This window comes from Balaenoptera borealis (assembly GCF_965194805.1).
Source record: "Balaenoptera borealis genome assembly, chromosome: 12".
Lineage (NCBI taxonomy): Eukaryota > Metazoa > Chordata > Mammalia > Artiodactyla > Balaenopteridae > Balaenoptera > Balaenoptera borealis.
Genome location: NC_138869.1, coordinates 10178698 through 10196075, shown reverse-complemented (window position 1 = coordinate 10196075; position 17378 = coordinate 10178698). Strand labels below are relative to the sequence as shown.

General features: G+C 41.6%; 1 pseudogene across 1 annotated transcript in view; it reads right to left on the bottom strand.

Moving 5' to 3' along the window:
- Positions 1 to 1041: 1041 nt before the first annotated feature.
- Positions 1042 to 17378, bottom strand: part of LOC309607266 (store-operated calcium entry-associated regulatory factor pseudogene) — a 32457-nt pseudogene continuing 16120 nt past the window's right edge. Inside the window, exon 1 of the transcript in view lies at positions 1042 to 17378. This exon is cut by the window's right edge and continues 16120 nt beyond it. The product of the transcript in view is annotated as a store-operated calcium entry-associated regulatory factor pseudogene (transcript).

Here is a 17378-nt window from a genome sequence, read left to right as displayed (position 1 = left end):
AGTGACTCCATTTGGGGCCTGTTGTCTCTTTTTTAACAATATCCCCCTTTTGGTCAAGCTCTCAGTCTAACAGAGATGCTATCAAAATTTAAGCCATTAGCACTACTCCCAGCTACCTCTCTGGAGTTCTCACAGTTTTTCCTGACCCTCTGTGTGGTATTTACAGGTCATGACATCTTTTTGCTGGATCTCTGTGGTATTCACAGGTCACAACTTCAGTCATTCTCTTCATTTCTTCATTCCTTTGGGTGGTCATTCTCTTCATTCCTTTTCTGACATTCTAGTCTTAGGGAGATCATTTGCTTGGTGACTGGCAGTTGCAAACCTGAATTTAAAGCTTCTGAGAGAATACAGTACACCAGGGGAACTACTATGATTATAAGCAGGATAATTCTCAATGTCTGGCGTGCACTTTAGAGCCGTGTTCCCCGAGACCCAAACCAATCAGAATCAAATAAGTCAAAGAAAGGAGTCAATTTCTTAAGCCAAGTGCCTTGTTCAGTGATTTTATGTAGCTGAGTTTCAATTTCTCCAGAAGTATTAATCCAGTTTCAGCAAGTGGTGTTGGCCATTGCACAAGCACCTCCTTGCTCAGCTAGAAGATAATCAAGGGCTAGCCTGTTAGCAAGAACAGCTGTGGCCAGAGAATTTAAGAATTTTTGTGGGGCAGCTATTGCTTTAGCAGCAGATTCTACAATATCTTCAAAAGTTAAGGAGAGGTTTCTGATCATAGCTTCGTTTGCATTTACTCTGAGCAGGGGGAGGTGTGATCTACCAAAGGAAGCTAATTTTGAATCACGAATGCCCCCTGGTAATTCCTGTTTGAGTCTGTGGCTCAGGCCTAGAAAGCGACAGCCAGGTCAGTAAAATTTACGAGTCGGTAGACTACACAGGAGGTTTTATTCTACTTACCTTTGCCTTGGGTTCCTTTCCTTATACACAGCCTGGATGCGAGGTTCTCTGGGTTTGGGGTTGTTGACCAGAGACAAGGAAATGGACTCCCAAGGTCAGAGAGTCTGACACAATAGAGACGGGGATGAGTTTTGCTTTTTGTTTTTTGTGTGTTTTTTTTTTTTTTTTTTTGAGAAACTGAGGTGTTGGAAATCAGGAAGACATTTGTGACAGGCAGAAAGAACTACAGGATCACCAGCATCAAAGCAAATCCAACAGTCAGTTTATCCTCATTTACAGTGGCCTGAGATATGTGAACAGTAAACTTTTCAGGCCAGAGCAAGGAAAAAGGTGGACAAAAGAATCATAAAGCACTTCATGGTGTAAGAATTAAGAAAAGAATGGTCAGAAAAGGAAGGAGGAATGGAAGGAAACGTGCTTGATCCCCTTGATCTGACGTTTTGGGAGGAAGCAGTCTACCTCAATGTTGACTACTTCTCTTCCTAGTCAATTTGATTTTGAGGTCTCTGGCATTTACACAAGACCAGATGTCAGATGGGGTCTTCTTCAGCTGTGAAATATGTCCCAAAGTTTCAAAACCTCGTAATTTGGCTGTAGTGTCAGTGGTCAAGAATACTTGGTAGGGTCCTTTCCATGAATCTCACTTTTACAAAAGCATCAGAGTAGAGCAATAACTGCCTGTAAATGACAGAAGATTTTAATAATGGCGATAGTTAAAGATCTGATTAGAGTTCATTATAATGCAATTGATATAGAAATTTGGTTATTTCTGAGACATATAATATTTTAAAATAATAACTAGAATTATGACTGATAACATTATTCCAGGACACATCAGAATTTTAGGAATTTCATATAATTTCTGGAACACTTATAACTTATACCTTTATGAGTACAACATAAAGAAGGCTTGGTATTACTTTTTATTTAACAATGCTTCCCATATAATTTAACATATTAAATAAGCCTAATTAGCTCAACATCTTCTTTTTTATCAATATAAGGAGAGAGAACACATCTTCTGAGATGTTCCAGGGATCCTCTGGAAAAATCCCAAAGTTACTTCTAAGTCAAAAAGACTTCATTTGGAATTTGGCGAAGTTTGTAAATAAATATAGAAAGTTTTTGACCCTTGACTAAATAAAGATCACAGATCGTCATGAAACAATGCTTAGATATTTAACCAAAGTGACAGTAAAAGATTTCCAAGGCATATACAAAAGGTTACACAGTTGTAAGCAAAACTAAGCTCTTTTACAATTGAGAAAACTCAGTTTTCTTAAATATTCAAAGAGCTAAGACAACGTGAAGCACAGGAAATTATTTTGGTAAGACATAAAATCTTTGCTTTCTAGGCAGATTACTCAAAAGGTAAAGAAAAACCTTTCACAATATCATTCTTATCAAAAGCAGACCAAAAGTCAAAAAAAAAAAAAAACACAACTTTGAAAGAGAAAACCAAATTCTGATTTTGTACCAGTATACTTTTGATATAAAAACTCCCTTTTTAAATTAATTCATTCCAGTCTTAGCTTGACCATGCATAAAATTCCTAAGATTCCTTTTCCACAAAACTTCCACAAGTGTTTTTTTTAATATCCCTTCAGATTTTGTCCTATGTTTTTCCTCTTTCTCATCCTGGATCAATTATTTTTCTTTCTTTACCTAATTTTTAATATCCCTTCAGATTTTGTCCTATGTTTTTCCTCTTTCTCATCCTGGATCAATCATTTTGCTTTCTTTACCTAATTTTGCTTTCTTACCTAACCATAAACACTTGTTTCCTTTCATCCTTATTATTTCTAAGTAGTTTTAAGTACATATATTGATTACAATTCTTAACTCTAAGAACCTTTAATTTCTAGGGAAAACTAAGAAGTAAGCAATTGTAGATTGTCTCTTACACTAGCGTTCTTTAGATTGGCAAATTGATGAATACATGAATAACCTCTAGAAGCATATGCTTTCTCACAGTACAATTTTTTAAATGTGGAAGAAGACATGTTTACTGGTAGACCCAAATATCTTTAGTTCCTCTGATAAAAAGCTAAAAGTGGATAAATCTGTATTCAGTAATGAATGTTTCTGTATTTGGAAATGATCTAGATTTTCAATGAATTTCCATCATTTAAGTTAACTTATCAAAACTTAAAGTTTCAGTTTATAAAACTATTTGGCAAACTATTTTTTAGTAGACATACTTTTACACATAGTTACTGCTGAAAGTTCACCTAAAAACTTTTATCTCATTTATATCTGTCTACATCAGTTGTTCTTAAGAATCATGTTTTAACTATCCACGAAAACTTCTCGGGACATTGGACAAGGTCTGCTGTCATCCCAAGCTATTTTTCTTGCTGACAAATTCTGTAACAAAGATAACATGAGCTTATTTGACTTTAGTAAACTTAAGTAGAATAAAAGCTTTATATTTAATGCTGATAAGTCTAAAGACAGGCCTCTTTTAATTAAACCAAAAAATTTAAACTAGCTTTTATTTACTAAAGATTTATCCTAAATCATGTTAAGTTGAAAAACATTTGGGTTAATTTCTATATTTTTGAGAGTCTAGAAGCATTTATTTTCCTTTAAGTGAATTAAATAAAGTTCTTTTACAAATTGCTCTTAGCAATGCCACCCAAAGGTAGAAAAATATCACACAGCTACAACATACATTCATAGACATACATAAACATTTAGACAAATGCAAGCAGAGATCTTATAGCTTTAACTTAACATTTTTAGCTGTGAAATGGGTATGATAATGCAAAACTCGCTAGCTTATAAAAGAACAGTTGGATTCAAACTTTTTTTTCTTTTTGGGCGGTAGGAATAAGTTAAGTGTACCTGCTAGGATGGCTAAAGTTTTTTTTATTAATATTTTTAGAGAAGACACTTAAGATTTGTATTCATCCTTGGCAAGTAATCTTATGGAAGCTGTGGACTAGATTTTGGGCAAGGGAGCTTCTCTGGCAGTTTGTATTTGTATTTTTATTTTTTTAAAAAAAGATTTATTTATTCATTTATTTTTGGCTGCATTGGGTTTTAGTTGTGGCATGCGGGATCTTTATTGAGGCATGTGGGATCTTTTGTTGTGGTGCGTGGGCTCTTTGTTGCGGCGCACAGGCTGCTCTCTAGTTGTGGCGTGTGGGTTTTCTCTTCTCTAGTTGTGGTGCACAGACTCCAGGGCACGTGGGCTCTGTAGTTTGCAGCCCACAGGCTCTAGTTGAGGTGCGCGAACTCAGTAGCTGTGGTGTGCAGGCTCAGTAGTTGTGGCACGTGAGCTTAGTTGCCCTGCGGCATGTGGGATGTTAGTTCCTTGACCAGGGATCGAACCTGCATTCCCTGCATTGGTAGGTGGATTCTTTACCACTGGACCACCAGGGAAGTCCCTGGCAGTTTGTATTTTTAAAAAGTCTCTTTCTCTCTTTTTTTCAATCTTAGGAATTGGAGATGGTAAGGATAAGTGGACTTTGAATTGTTTCTAGAGCTGGGTTTCTGGTTTTGCAAAAATTTGAAAGCCAAGGACTTTTAATTCTTCAAAGAATGGGCTGTAACCTAAATGATATCTAGGGGCTGATCTGCCCTTCCAACTACATTATCTTCAATTTGCTTCTTTATATCAGGGAGAACTAAGATGGAAATTAAATGAGTTCTATGTTCTGGGTATAGGGCTGTTTGTCTTTGGAATGTTTTAGTAAATTTTTCCATAAGGGCTTCAGAAGGTTTTACTTTCTCTCTAGATACATTTAGCTTAAGGGAAGAGGCCTAAAAAAAGTTCCTGTCAGGCTCTGAATATTAGCTTCCAATTTGGCCAACTTCTGACAATAGAGCTACATTAAAAATCTTTTCAAATATCTTGCCAGGTTTCAGCTGGGACAAACAGTAAATATTTCTGGCAGTATTGAACAATCCCATGGATACAAGAGGCATCCTCAAAGAGGGTGCAAAATATAATACTCTCCCAAGATCTAGAGCCACTCCCAAAGATAGCCAAAAGAAAGAAGGACCTAGACAATTCCCTGGAGGGCTGGCAATGGACCCTAGCCACAAATGTTCAACCCACATTTCTGTCTGGCCATATTTTTGAGGCCCCCAGCCTGGCAGTTACCAAGCCAAGCTGACAGGACACAAAAGAAGACAAACAAGGTTACAGCTGTCCCTGGGAGAGAAAGGACCAATAACCAATGGGTCTGGATTTGGAAAGGGACAGTGTGAAATTGTATTTTCCTCTTTCCACCAGGCACTACAGGCAGAGATTCAGGAGAGCTGTTTTTGGTAAGAATTCTCACCCTTCACTGGTTTCTGCGAGTTTTCCCTGGATCCCATCTGCAGGCTCCAGTATCTACCAGAATTTGGCATGGTTTTCCATTAATTTTAATTATAGTTTCCCTAGGCTATTTAAGGGAATAGCATAGCAGTTTATCAGAAAATCCTTCAGAGACCCATCAACCCTGGGAGTGACCCATTTGGGAGTCCTCCTTCAATGGTAGGTATGTGGGGGCATTCAACGTGATGTGGAAGGATTTGCATAAAACCTTTGAGGAAAATATTTTCCCACTGTCCCAGGTGTTTACAAATGAGACATTGACCCATGGGCCAGCATTTTGATGATGGACCCCTAGCAGATTACAATGGAGGAGGCCTGGGTATTATTTTAGGTTTCTGGCCTTGGGGTGATTGCAGCTTGATGGACTTTTGTTTACAATCCTTTCAAAGTGCTCAGCTATAGTCACAAGTCCAGTCAGGCCAAGGGCCTCCCATCCTTCTTTCTGCCTTTTATCAAACCACTAACCTCAAGAGATAATCCATTTACAAATAAGGCAGCTAGAGCAGGTTGGTTGACATCATTTATTGTATGGAACCCAGAACGCCATAGGAAGAGATCTTCCAGATGGGCTTTAAAGTCCGCTACAGATTTATCTTCCTTTTGTTTGCATGTTTGACCAATCAGTGCAGGCAGGGAAGACTCTAGAAATAGCTTTTAAAAGATCAGTTGCTATTTTGCAAGCTTTTCCTGGTCCATAAGGAGACCGTGTTGAAGACTGAGGATCTCAAATGTCATCCTTGGGTCGTGCCGTTCTGCTTCCCGCATCCATTTTTGGGCTTCATCAGGTCCTACCAGCATGTGCACAAGCTGATAAAGACCTGGCAGCCTGGGGTCATAGGCCTCAATAAGGGCTCTAAATTTTTCAGAAAACTTTTGGGAATCCTCCCTTGGTTTAGAAAATTCTTTAATCCTTAGTTCGGTCCTTGACCAAGAAGTGAAGAGGATCACCTGCAGCCACAGGTGGTCTTATTTTATTTTATTTTTCTGTCATTTTAATGTAAGATTGAACAGACTGCTACAACAACACTTGAGATTCCACAGAGAACTGCATGATTTTGCTATTAGAAGACATTTGTTGAAGTATTTGAACTTTACCTCTTTAAAAAAATGAATATGGTCCATCAACAACAGATGAATGAATAAAGAAGATGTGGTGTGTGTGTGTGTGTGTGTGTGTGTGTGTGTATATATATATATATATATATACATATATATATATACATATATAAATAAAATGTCTACAACAGAGTAGCCATAAAAAAGAATGAAATTCTCCCATTTGCAACAATGTGGATGGACCTAGAGAGTATTATACTTAGTGAAATAAGTCAGACAGAGAAAGACAAATACTGTATGTTACCACGTATATGTGGAATCTAAAAAATAAAACAAATGAATGAATATAACAAAAAACTCACAGGTATAGAGAACAAGCTAGTGGTTACCAGTGGGGAGAGGGAAGGTGAGAGGGACAAAACAGGGTTAGGAGATTAAGAGGCACAAAATCCTATCTATAAAATAAATAAGCTAGGGAATTCATTGGCAGTCCAGAGGTTAGGACTCTGTGCTCTCACTGCCGAGGGCCTGGGTTCAGTCCCTGATCAGGGAGTTAAGATCCCACAAGCCATGCTGCGTGGCCATAAATTAATTAATTAATTAATTAAGCTAAAAGGATATATTGTACAGCACTGGGAATATAGCCAATAATTTATAATAACTTGAAATGGAGTATAATATATAAAAATATTGAATCACTATGTTGTATATCTGGAACTAATATAATATTGTAAATCAATATTGTAAAAATTGAAATATTTCGATTTTTAAAATGAAATGGAAGTTTCAGGTGTTTTTTTCAGCACACAAACATTCACAACAACCTTCTAGATACTTGTTTTCTACTTTTCCAAAAAAGGTAATTCTCATTTACTAGAATCTCACCCACCACTGAAGAATTCAAAGCTCCTGAGCTCAAAAGTGATCAAAACACACAGATAGGTATAATTAGTAGTCCAAAGCTTGGTTTAAATATTTGAAGAACAGGAAACATCCAGTAATAAATACCAAGTATATTATCATTGTTTCTATGAGGTAATGACTCATAAACTAAAACCACCTAAGTCTGAAATTTTCTGTACTCAGTGTCTATTAGTATAAAGACTTCATTCTTAATGCTTCTTATGGCATCACAGGTTTTATAAATTAAACAATACATTTTTAGCATTCCACAGTAATCATCACTTTCAAAAACTGTAATATACATCTGCATGTTACACAAACATATAATTCTCTACATAAGCATTTTGTCATATATCACTTCTTAGCCTCAAATAATACAAAAATCTATACAGAACAAAACACCACAGAACTTTTGTATATTCCCTTTCCCCAGTTGTTAGCAGGTAGCACTGCTTTAAAAAGAATGTGATGAAAAATCAGAAATTTTGCAACCAGTGTTTGACTTCAACTTTTTACTTTATCATCTTCTAGTACCACCATATCCTGCTGCTGTTCTGGGTCTGGTCTCTGAGCTTGAACATGCCAAAGAGCTACCTGTGCCTCCAAGAAGTGGTAAGCAGGGCTCTTCCACGTGCTGGAGTATGAGGGAGGGTGAGATGGGTGGTACCATGAGTCTGAGAAGGGTGTTGCTGCTCTATTGCTGCCAAATATTCTAATATTCCTCCAGTTCCCAAGCCAGTCCAGAACCCTGGTCCTGAATGTTCATTTCCTTGCTGTCCATGCAAGCACTGCCAAAACCAGAGGTTGCACCATGTTGACCTGTGAACTCAGCCTTAAAGCCCACAGGAGGGGCTCCTGCTGAGTTGGTGAATCTCTGATAATGATGGGAATGTGGAGTATACTCAGAATATGGTAGAGGAGAATCTTGGCCATCACTAAGGAACAATATATAAACTCCAAAGTCAATAGCAAGTAGCACCACGATGGAAATCACTCCACTGATGCCACATGAATCTGGGGAGTACAACTTATTATAATAATCAGAGAAAGAGTTAAAGCCATGGTTTTCCCTAGACTCTCTCAATTTCTTCAGGCCAAGTTCCATGTGATCTAAGTTATACTCCAAGCTATAGGAGCCTCTTAGTATATACCTTCAGAGGATTCATAGCTTTTACAGCCTGGCAGTTTTTCCAAATTTGTACTTGATATCTAAATCAGTCTTACATTCCCACTGTACATCATAACCATCCCACCCTTTGTTCTGACACTGTATGAATTTGGGGGTATAAGCATCCCATCCAGCTATGCCTCCAATACATTTCACTGTGGGATTGGAGCCAACCCACGAGAAGTGGTATAGCGGTCCTAGTGGAGGGTAAGAGCTTTTACATCCCACAACAATATTCTGTCTAAGTCGTTCCAGCCCTGGGCAGGGCCCATGGTCAGCAGAAGTGAAAGGAAGCTGAGGAGAGGGCAGCGTCTGGCCACTTCCAGCCCGCCAGCCTTGGCCAGGGTGCTTGGTGAAGACGGCAAATAAAGAGGGATGGAGGGGAGTGGCATGAGTTATGTCATAGTCTCTTATTTTATGTGCATCTTATATCTTTAATTTTTCATTAGCTTTTGGCAATGACTCTTTTAATGAAACTATTTTGTGGTTTTGAAGCCCTCTGGAGGCTTCTGCATGACAAGTAAATTAGGTAACCTATTCTGCTTGTTTGATTTGGGAGCCCTTGTTTTAAAGTGCATTTCTTAATTGATCTTGTCTTGGAACATTCCTCATAAAGACTATTATAATTCTAGGTTGTCTTGGTAAGATTCTGCCATTTTTGTGGATATCCACAGCTCCTGGGACCACAGTTCTTAGACATAAACAAGCGGGTGTGCCAGAAGGTGTGCTCGGTTCTTGGGAATTTCAGGATCCTATTTCTTCAGCTAAGCCTTGGGTCTCTTGGAGCCAAATTAATACCTAAGAAGCATGTGCCACTGGGTTGGGGATTGTGTGGTGTTTTACAGTGTATCTCGCTGCACGGAAATTTTCTTGAGGATGTTGAGTGACCTAGTGTTAATCTAACCTATTCTGTGATCAACGTATTTTAACACAGGAGTCTTGGAGTTAGGTGGTGAGTCTTGGAGTTAGGTGGTGAGTGCTCTAACAGCTTTGAAGTACTCAATCCATGTCCACCAGTGTTGCAGCTTTTGGCTTCTGAGGTTCCCATTAGAAATAGCCTTTCCCTCCTGTGCGTGTTAACACACCAGCAGTAACCAAAGAGCTGTTACTGTGGACTGGCCAACAGAAGGCCTTGTGTGCACCACCAGCAATTCCGGTATAGAACTTGGGAAAGGACTGAACCAGCACATCCCCAACAAATGGGGACTGTGGACTGGGATTCCAGTCAAATGGGGCACTGCGGACTAAACCACCAGCATGTCCCAAAGTGGAACCAGGGACTGGGCCAAGAGCTTGGGACTTGGATTCTAGTAGAACTGTCTGCTAACTCAAGCTGACCTGCCCTGGGCTAGAAGGCCAATTACATCAGTGGCTCAATGCAAAGGGAACATAGCTGTGAACCAAGGAGAACCCTTGGAAATGGCAAGAAAGACAGAGAACTAAAAGCATTTGTGGGTACCACTGCCTGTGTTTCTTGTTGCCCCCAAAGTTGTTGGGAGTTTCCTCCAGATCCCATTGCTGCTACAAAATTAAAAAACAAAATTCGCCTGAGTAAACTTTAAAGATCTTATTGCCTTTATTCAGTGATTCATGAACCAGGTAGTATCCCATCCAGCAGACAGAAAGGGGCTCTGAGGAGCTGCACAAAATGAAAGGCTTTTATGAAGGGAGCAGGACAAGGAAGTATACTAGCACAAAACAATTGGATATGCAAGGTCACCTTCCTTTAGCGGGGGCACAGGCTTCTATCAGGCAGGTTCAGTAGTGCTGACCGGGTCATTCCTGACTGGTTTAAGATTCTATTCCTGGGAGAGTCTGAAATTATAATTAAATTAGGTAGTAAGTCTCAGTTTGGTGACATGGAACTTAGTATAAGTGACTCCATTTTGGGCCTGTTATCTCTTTTTTAACACAAATTACCATAAACTCAGTGGCTAAAAACAACACAAATGGATTATCTGACAGTTCTGGAGGTTAGGAGTCTGACGCCATTCTCCCTGGACTAAAATCAGTGTGTTGGCAGGGCTGCATGTTTTCCTGGAGGATGTAGTGGGAGTTCATCCCCTTACATTTTCCAGCTTCTAGAGGCTGCCCACATTCGTTGCTTCAAGGCCCCTTTCCTCTATCTTCAAGGTCAGCAATGTTGCATCTCTCTGACCTAATTCTTACGTTCTTTTAAGAACTCATGTGATTAGGTTGGACCCACCCAGATAATCTAGAAGAATCTCTTCATCTCAAAATCCTTAATTAAGTCACATCTACAAAAGCCCTTTTGCCACATAACATAACTTACTCTCAGGTACAGGGTTTAGGATGTGGACATTGTGTGGGACCATTGCTCTTCCTACCACAGTGCTTCATTGTTACTTTAAAAGAACTGCCCAGACTTCTCCTTCAGGGTCTCCACCTCCACTGACAAGTGATAGGATATAGTTTAATGCACCCATCTGACAGATGAGAAAACTGAAGCCCTGGGAGAAAGGGGCATTTATTAAGTGCCTGCTGCATGCCAGGCCCTGTGCTAAGAGCCTCACATGGCTTGTCTCCCTTAATTCTCCAAACAACCAGAGAGGGATGTACAATACTATTGTATATACAATACGGCTGAAGGACTCTGCAGTTGCAAGGGACAGAAAACCCAGCATAAACTGGCTTTAGCAAAAAACAGTGATTAAAAACCCTGAGGTTGATCTTCAGGCCCAGCTGGATCCAGGCGTTCAATGGATGTTATCAAGAACCTTTGTCTCAGGACTTCCCTGATGGCGCGGTGGTTAAGAATCCACCTGCCAATGCAAGGGACATGGGTTCGAGCCCTGGTCTGGGAAGATCTCATATGCCGCAGAGCAGCTGAGCCCGTGCACCACAACTACTGAGCCTGTGCTCTAGAGCCCGCAAGCCACAACTACTGAGCCCATGTACCACAACTACGGAAGCCCGCGTGCCTAAAGCCCGTGCTCCGCAACAAGGGAAGCACCACAATGAGAAGCCTGTGCACCACAATGAAGAGTAGCCCCCGCTCACCGCAGCAAGAGAAAGCCCGTGTGCAGCAATGAAGACCCAACACAGCCAAAAATAAATAAATAAATAAATTAATTAATTAATTTTTTAAAATGCCTTAAAAAAAAGAAGAACCTTTGTCTCTTCATCTCCTGGCTTTGTGTTGGCTTCTTTCTCAATCATGTTCTCCTTTTGTGGAGGCAAAATGACCATGAGCAGCTCCGAGCAGAAACCCTGATCTCTCTGAAATCCCTGGGGAAAGAGACCTTCCGTTTTTCAACTTCCAACAGAAGCCCTGGAGTCTCATTGAGCCCCCAGGGGTCTAGCATCCATATCTGAACTATCAAGGAGGGTGTGAGGGTGGAATGTACTCATAGGCTAGGGCTGAAATACATGCCCAACTTGAAGCCTGGAGGTTAAGGCCAATCTTTCCCAACACAGGGCCTGGGTGTGCAGGGGCTTTTCCCCAGGGAGAGCAGGTGCTATTGTAGAGGTGATGATGCACATGTGTAAAGGAGTTAAAAACCCAGTGTTGGGGGAAAATGCTCACTGTCATTATCATACCCATTTTATAGGATTAGAAACTGAGGCACAAAGTGGTTCAATAAAATGCCCTACATCACATAGCTGGTAAGTGGCCATGTCAGAACTTGAACCCAGATCCCCTCCCCCTGCATGTGATAGTCCCAGAACTCAGGGCAGGGCCCCTCCATGCTTGGGCCTCTCTCCCACTTTCTCTGAACCCCCAGACTGTGTCAAAAGACACATTTTAGTTGTTAGCTACCCCAAGGTCAGGCTGGGATATTGCTGTCTGTGCCCTGACATTTTAGACCTAGAAGTCCCTCCTCGCCTGCAGAGGCACCTCTAATACAGGGAGGAAACAGGTGCTCAGGCACCCGACCACTGGCGCCTTTCAAGTCCTCATCTGTGATGGCAAATTCCACTAGGGCTCCATACCATCTTACCAGGATTCCAAACAAAAGACACAGCTTACTGGCAAAGGCACCACCTTGGCCAAACGATCTTTACAAGGAAAGGGCGGCTGGATGAGGGAACAAAGAGGATGCTTGTAAAAGAGATAGTCTTCTGGGAGATGCAAGAAACAGCTGAGAGGAAATAATTGAGGCTTTGTGGGGCAGTTCCTGGAACTGGGGCCAGAAACCGACAGGATGAGGGCCTCTTCCCAGAGGGTAAAGAAGTTCATTAGGCTAAACAAGCCAGACCCCCTAGTGCAGGTGATTAACCTAGGAAAGCTGCTCCCCCAGGGGTGACAGGACCGAACACATAACATCATTCCAGAGGAGACAAGGGGCAAAGAGTCAGTATTTATCAAGGGCTTACTATGTGCTGAGCACCTCACGTGATGAGGCTCTTAATCTTCCTAATCACCGTTCTGAGCAAGAACATTAATTTATACATTTTTACAGAGGGAGAATCCGAGGCTCAGAGAGGTAAAGCAACTTGATCAAGAGCACACAGCCATCAAATGGCAGAGCTGGATTGAAACCCACGTGTGTCTGACTCTAAAGTGAGTGTTCTTTCCTCCCATGACGTACATTATTAGAGGAAATGTGGACATCCCAGGAACATTTCCAACTCACTGTTTCTGGAAAGCCCCGTCAAAAGCAGAGTCTTGGGTTGGATGGACCAGGTGATGGTACCTAGTGGTCAATTCGCAAGTTCTTAGAAGCACAAAATAGAGAAATGTTAAGGGGAGGAGTTGATACAGATGACCAGAGGCTCAGGTAGGTGTGCATGAAGATCTTCCAGGTATGTGGAAGGAAGGCAGAATTATGTGGCAAGGCAGTAAGACCAGATGGTAGGCAGCCACTGCCCCAGGTCCCTAAATGGTCCCCCGCACTGCTCCAGCTACCTTCCTTGGGAACCCCAAACTTTCCTGTGATCCAGGAATAAAAGGGGGTCTTCAGGACACAGCTGCTCTGCCAACTTCTGGCTGTTGTGTTTCTTTTTTTTTTTTTTTTAATTTATTGTACTGAAGTGTAGTTGATATACAATGTTGTGTTAATTTCTGCTGTACAGCAAAGTAATTCGTGTATATATATATATATATATATATATATATATATATATATACACACACACACGCACACACACACACACACACACATTCTTTTTCATATTCTTTTCCATTATGGTTTATCAGAGGATACTGAATATAGTTCCCTGTGCTATACAGTATGACCTTGTTGTTTATCCATTCTATATACAATAGTTCGCATCTGCTTAGTGTTTCTTTATATTGCTCATGCTTAGATACATAGATATTGGGTTCTCACTCTGCCCTGATCCCTAAAAAATGTTGAATCTGCAGTAGGCAGAGCATACACATTTATGCTACTAGGTACACTTTCTCACGCAGCTAAGAAATAGTTACTGTTTCTTCACTGCCTATTGTGTGAACTCACAAAAGCCCTGGGCGACGGGTATTTTACCCCTAGAGTAGTTGCTGTTGGGGTCCCAGCACCAGTAGGTCTCCGTCGCCAGGCCAGCATGCCCACTCTCCAGCACGTTGGCTGCCAAGAGCTCACAGCCACCCCCCTTCTCCAGAGAATTGCCGTCTGTTGACAGGAACCTCACCAGGTGGTTGTGTCCTTTCAAGAGCACCCCACAGTCAATGCTGACATGGGGATGCATCTGGAGTGGGTAACAACTTTGTGACATGATCAGTCCCACAGCCCACAGTGGATCAGGCTAAGGCTGGACCTTATCTGTGGCCACTTCCCCGCTTGGCTCCCCGCTTCCCTATCCTGTTTCCCTCACCCCTTAAAGGTTTTTCTTAAGTGCTCTTCCTCAATAAATCACCCGATTTCCTAAGATATCCCCACCCTATTTTACAGAACAGGAAACTGAGGCTTAAATAGGATGCCCCCCCCAGCTTAGTCTGTCCCCAAAGTTCAAGCCCTTTCTGTTCCTTCATCCTGCCTGGACAGAATGGACAGCAGACAGATCAGGAGGGGAAACCACAAGTCCTGGCAGGGATGGGCAGCTTCTCCTCCCCCAGCTGCAGCCCAGGCTTCCTCGGGCAGAGCGCGGGTCCTGTTTCCCTCCCCCGCACTGAGTCATCACCCATGCAGGGCGGTGAGAAATCATGGAGCAGGACTGGGCGGGCAGCAGGCACTTGAAATGAGATTTCTCAGAAGCCTCCATCCAGCTCTGCTCAGGAAAGCAGGGGCTGTGCAGGATGCTCCTCCCACGCTTGGTTGCTTCAGGATCGGAGGCAGGGAGACCCAGAGGCTGCTCTGCCTCCACCTGAGCCTCTCCTCAGAGACAGACTATCCAAGGTGTTTCAGGGAGGATGGGGCAAATGGCAAAGCCCAGATACCAGGAGCTCGGTTGACTCAGCCACCAAAGCTGCACAGCAGGGTGACAGGAGACAATGTCCCCAGAACATGCAGCAAAGGCTGAGCCACACACCCCTGCATGTCCCCAGGGCCCAGAACATCAGAGGCAAACTCTTGAGCCCTGAATCCCTGCTTCATCCGATTTGGCTCCAGACACCCTCCCTCCAGTCACAACTTCTGGCTCTCAACTTTTTCATTCTTTTAATTGAAGTCAAATTTACATACACTGAAATGTACCAGTCGTGGGTGTGCCAGTAAGTGAATTTGGATAAATGTGTGCCTGTGTAATGAACACACTTCTCAGCATATAGAACATTTCCATCACTCCAGAAGGTTTTTCGTGTTCCTTTCTGATTAACCCCTGTAGGCAATCACTGTTCTGATTTCTATCACCATGAATTCGACGTACCTGTTCTTGAACATCTTATAAATGGAACCACACAGTATGTACTTTTGGGGGTCTGGCATCTTTCACTCAACATCTTTTCTGTGAAATTCGTCCATGCTGGGCAGGCAGCAGTCGTGACTCCTGTCTTTTACTGAGTGGTATTCCATTGTGTGAATACACTGCAATTATTCCTCCATTGTCCTGTTGAGGGACGTTTGGGTTGTTTCTACTTTTTGGCTATTAAGAATAAAACTGCTATGAACATTCTTGAATAACTCTGTGGACATATGTTTTCATTTCCCATGGATTAATAACTAGGAGAAGAATTGGTGGGTCATGGAAGTGGTATTGCTAACTTTACAGGAAACTAACAAACTGTTCTCTAAAGTGGACATATCATTCTACACTCCCACCAGCAATGTTTGACATTTTTGAGCTGCTTTATAGCCTCACAAACATTTGGCTTTTCAGTGCTTTTAATTTTAGAAATGGCGTTTCCCTGTTGACGTATGAAGTCAAGCACTTCTGCACATGCTCATTGGCCATTGGTATATATTATTCTGTGAAGCGTCTATTCAAGTCTTTTGCCTATTTTTATTTATTTATTTATTTATTTTAAAAATAAATTTATTTATTTATTTTTGGCTGTGTTGGGTCGTTGGGTCTTCGTTGCTGCACGCGGGCTTTCTCTAGTTGCAGTGAGCAGGGGCTACTCTTCGTTGCGGTGCGCAGGCTTCTCATTGTGGTGGCTTCTCTTGTTGCGGAGCATGGGCTCTAGGTACATGGGCTTCAGTAGTTGTGGCACGTGGGCTCAGTAATTGTGGCTCACGGGCTCTAGAGCACAGGCTCAGTAGTTGTGGCTCATGGGCTTAGTTGCTCTGCAGCATGTGGGATCTTCCTGGACCAGGACTTGAACCTGTGTCCCCTGCGTTGGCAGGCGGATTCTTAACCACTGCACCACCAGGGAAGTCCCTTGCCTACTTTTAAAAAATGTGTTTATTTTTATTTTTGTTAACTATTTTTCCATTTATAAATAGGAGAGAAATATTCTGCAAATCACCCTTTCTTAGAGAGGAATGATTAGAAATTAACTCATCTGTGCTGTTGAGACACACGTAGGTAGTTCCAAAGGGTTCCTCTTATTCTGTAGCTAAGGTCTCTTGCTAGGGGATTTCCAGCTATTGGGAGATGGAACCTCTCAGGAGATTCTCTGGCAGTGAGGATGGAGGTCATGATGCATCCTTGGTTGGTACTATTACATCTTAAATCTCTGTAGAGAATACTGGATTCCACATTGTCCATGCACTTCTTTCTAGCTCATTGATTGAATATATTAATATTAGGTTAATCAAGTTTATAAAAATTGAATCAATCATATTCTGTTGAGATAACTTAATTAAGCTCTTGGCTTCCTATCAAGCATCCATTTTCCCCTTCCTTCCTAATTCTTACTATGTTCGGTATCCACTCCTTCCCCACCCAGCCAACTGCTGCACCCCAAGATCCAGAGTGAACCTCAGTGGTCTGAAAGTAATCCTCTTCCTGTTTGCAGTGATTGCCTTAGGATGAGCACACGAGCCAATTCTGACTGTGAGCCGTGAGGGCCTGTCTGCTGGGGGCTTTGGGGGAAGTTTCCTCTTTCTTAAGAGAAAACTTTTAAGAAGATGAGCTCTCTTTTTTGCCTTGGATGGTGCTTTGTGAGGTGCTGCCCGGAGTAACTTGAGATATCTTCCTACCAGCCTGAAGGAAATCTGACACTGATGACTACGAGCAGAGAGATTTAAGAAGTCAGGACTCATGAAACCAACATGCAGTTACTGGATCAGTGAATCCGGAAGGCTCCTTCTGCCTCTGGACTCCAAGTTTCACGAGCCAGTGAACTTTCTGATTAGATTAGTGGAGGTTGTATTTCTGTTATCCGCAGCTAAAAGGGTCCTAATACAAGTGCTGGGTATGCATGCTATTCTTTTAATTGTTTTTATTAAACTATATAACATTTAAAGTACACAATCAATGTTTTCAGTATATTCACAAGGTTGTACAACTATCCCCAATATTTAATTCCGGAACATTTTCATCCTCCAAAAGGAAACCTGTACCCATTAGCAGTCATTCCAAATTCCCCTCTCCCCACAGCTCCTGGCAACTGTTAATCTACTTTTGGAATCTGAATTTGTGTATTCTGACATATATATGTATGTGTATATATATATATATAAAATCATACAATAAGTGACATTTTCTATCTGGCTTCTTTTACTT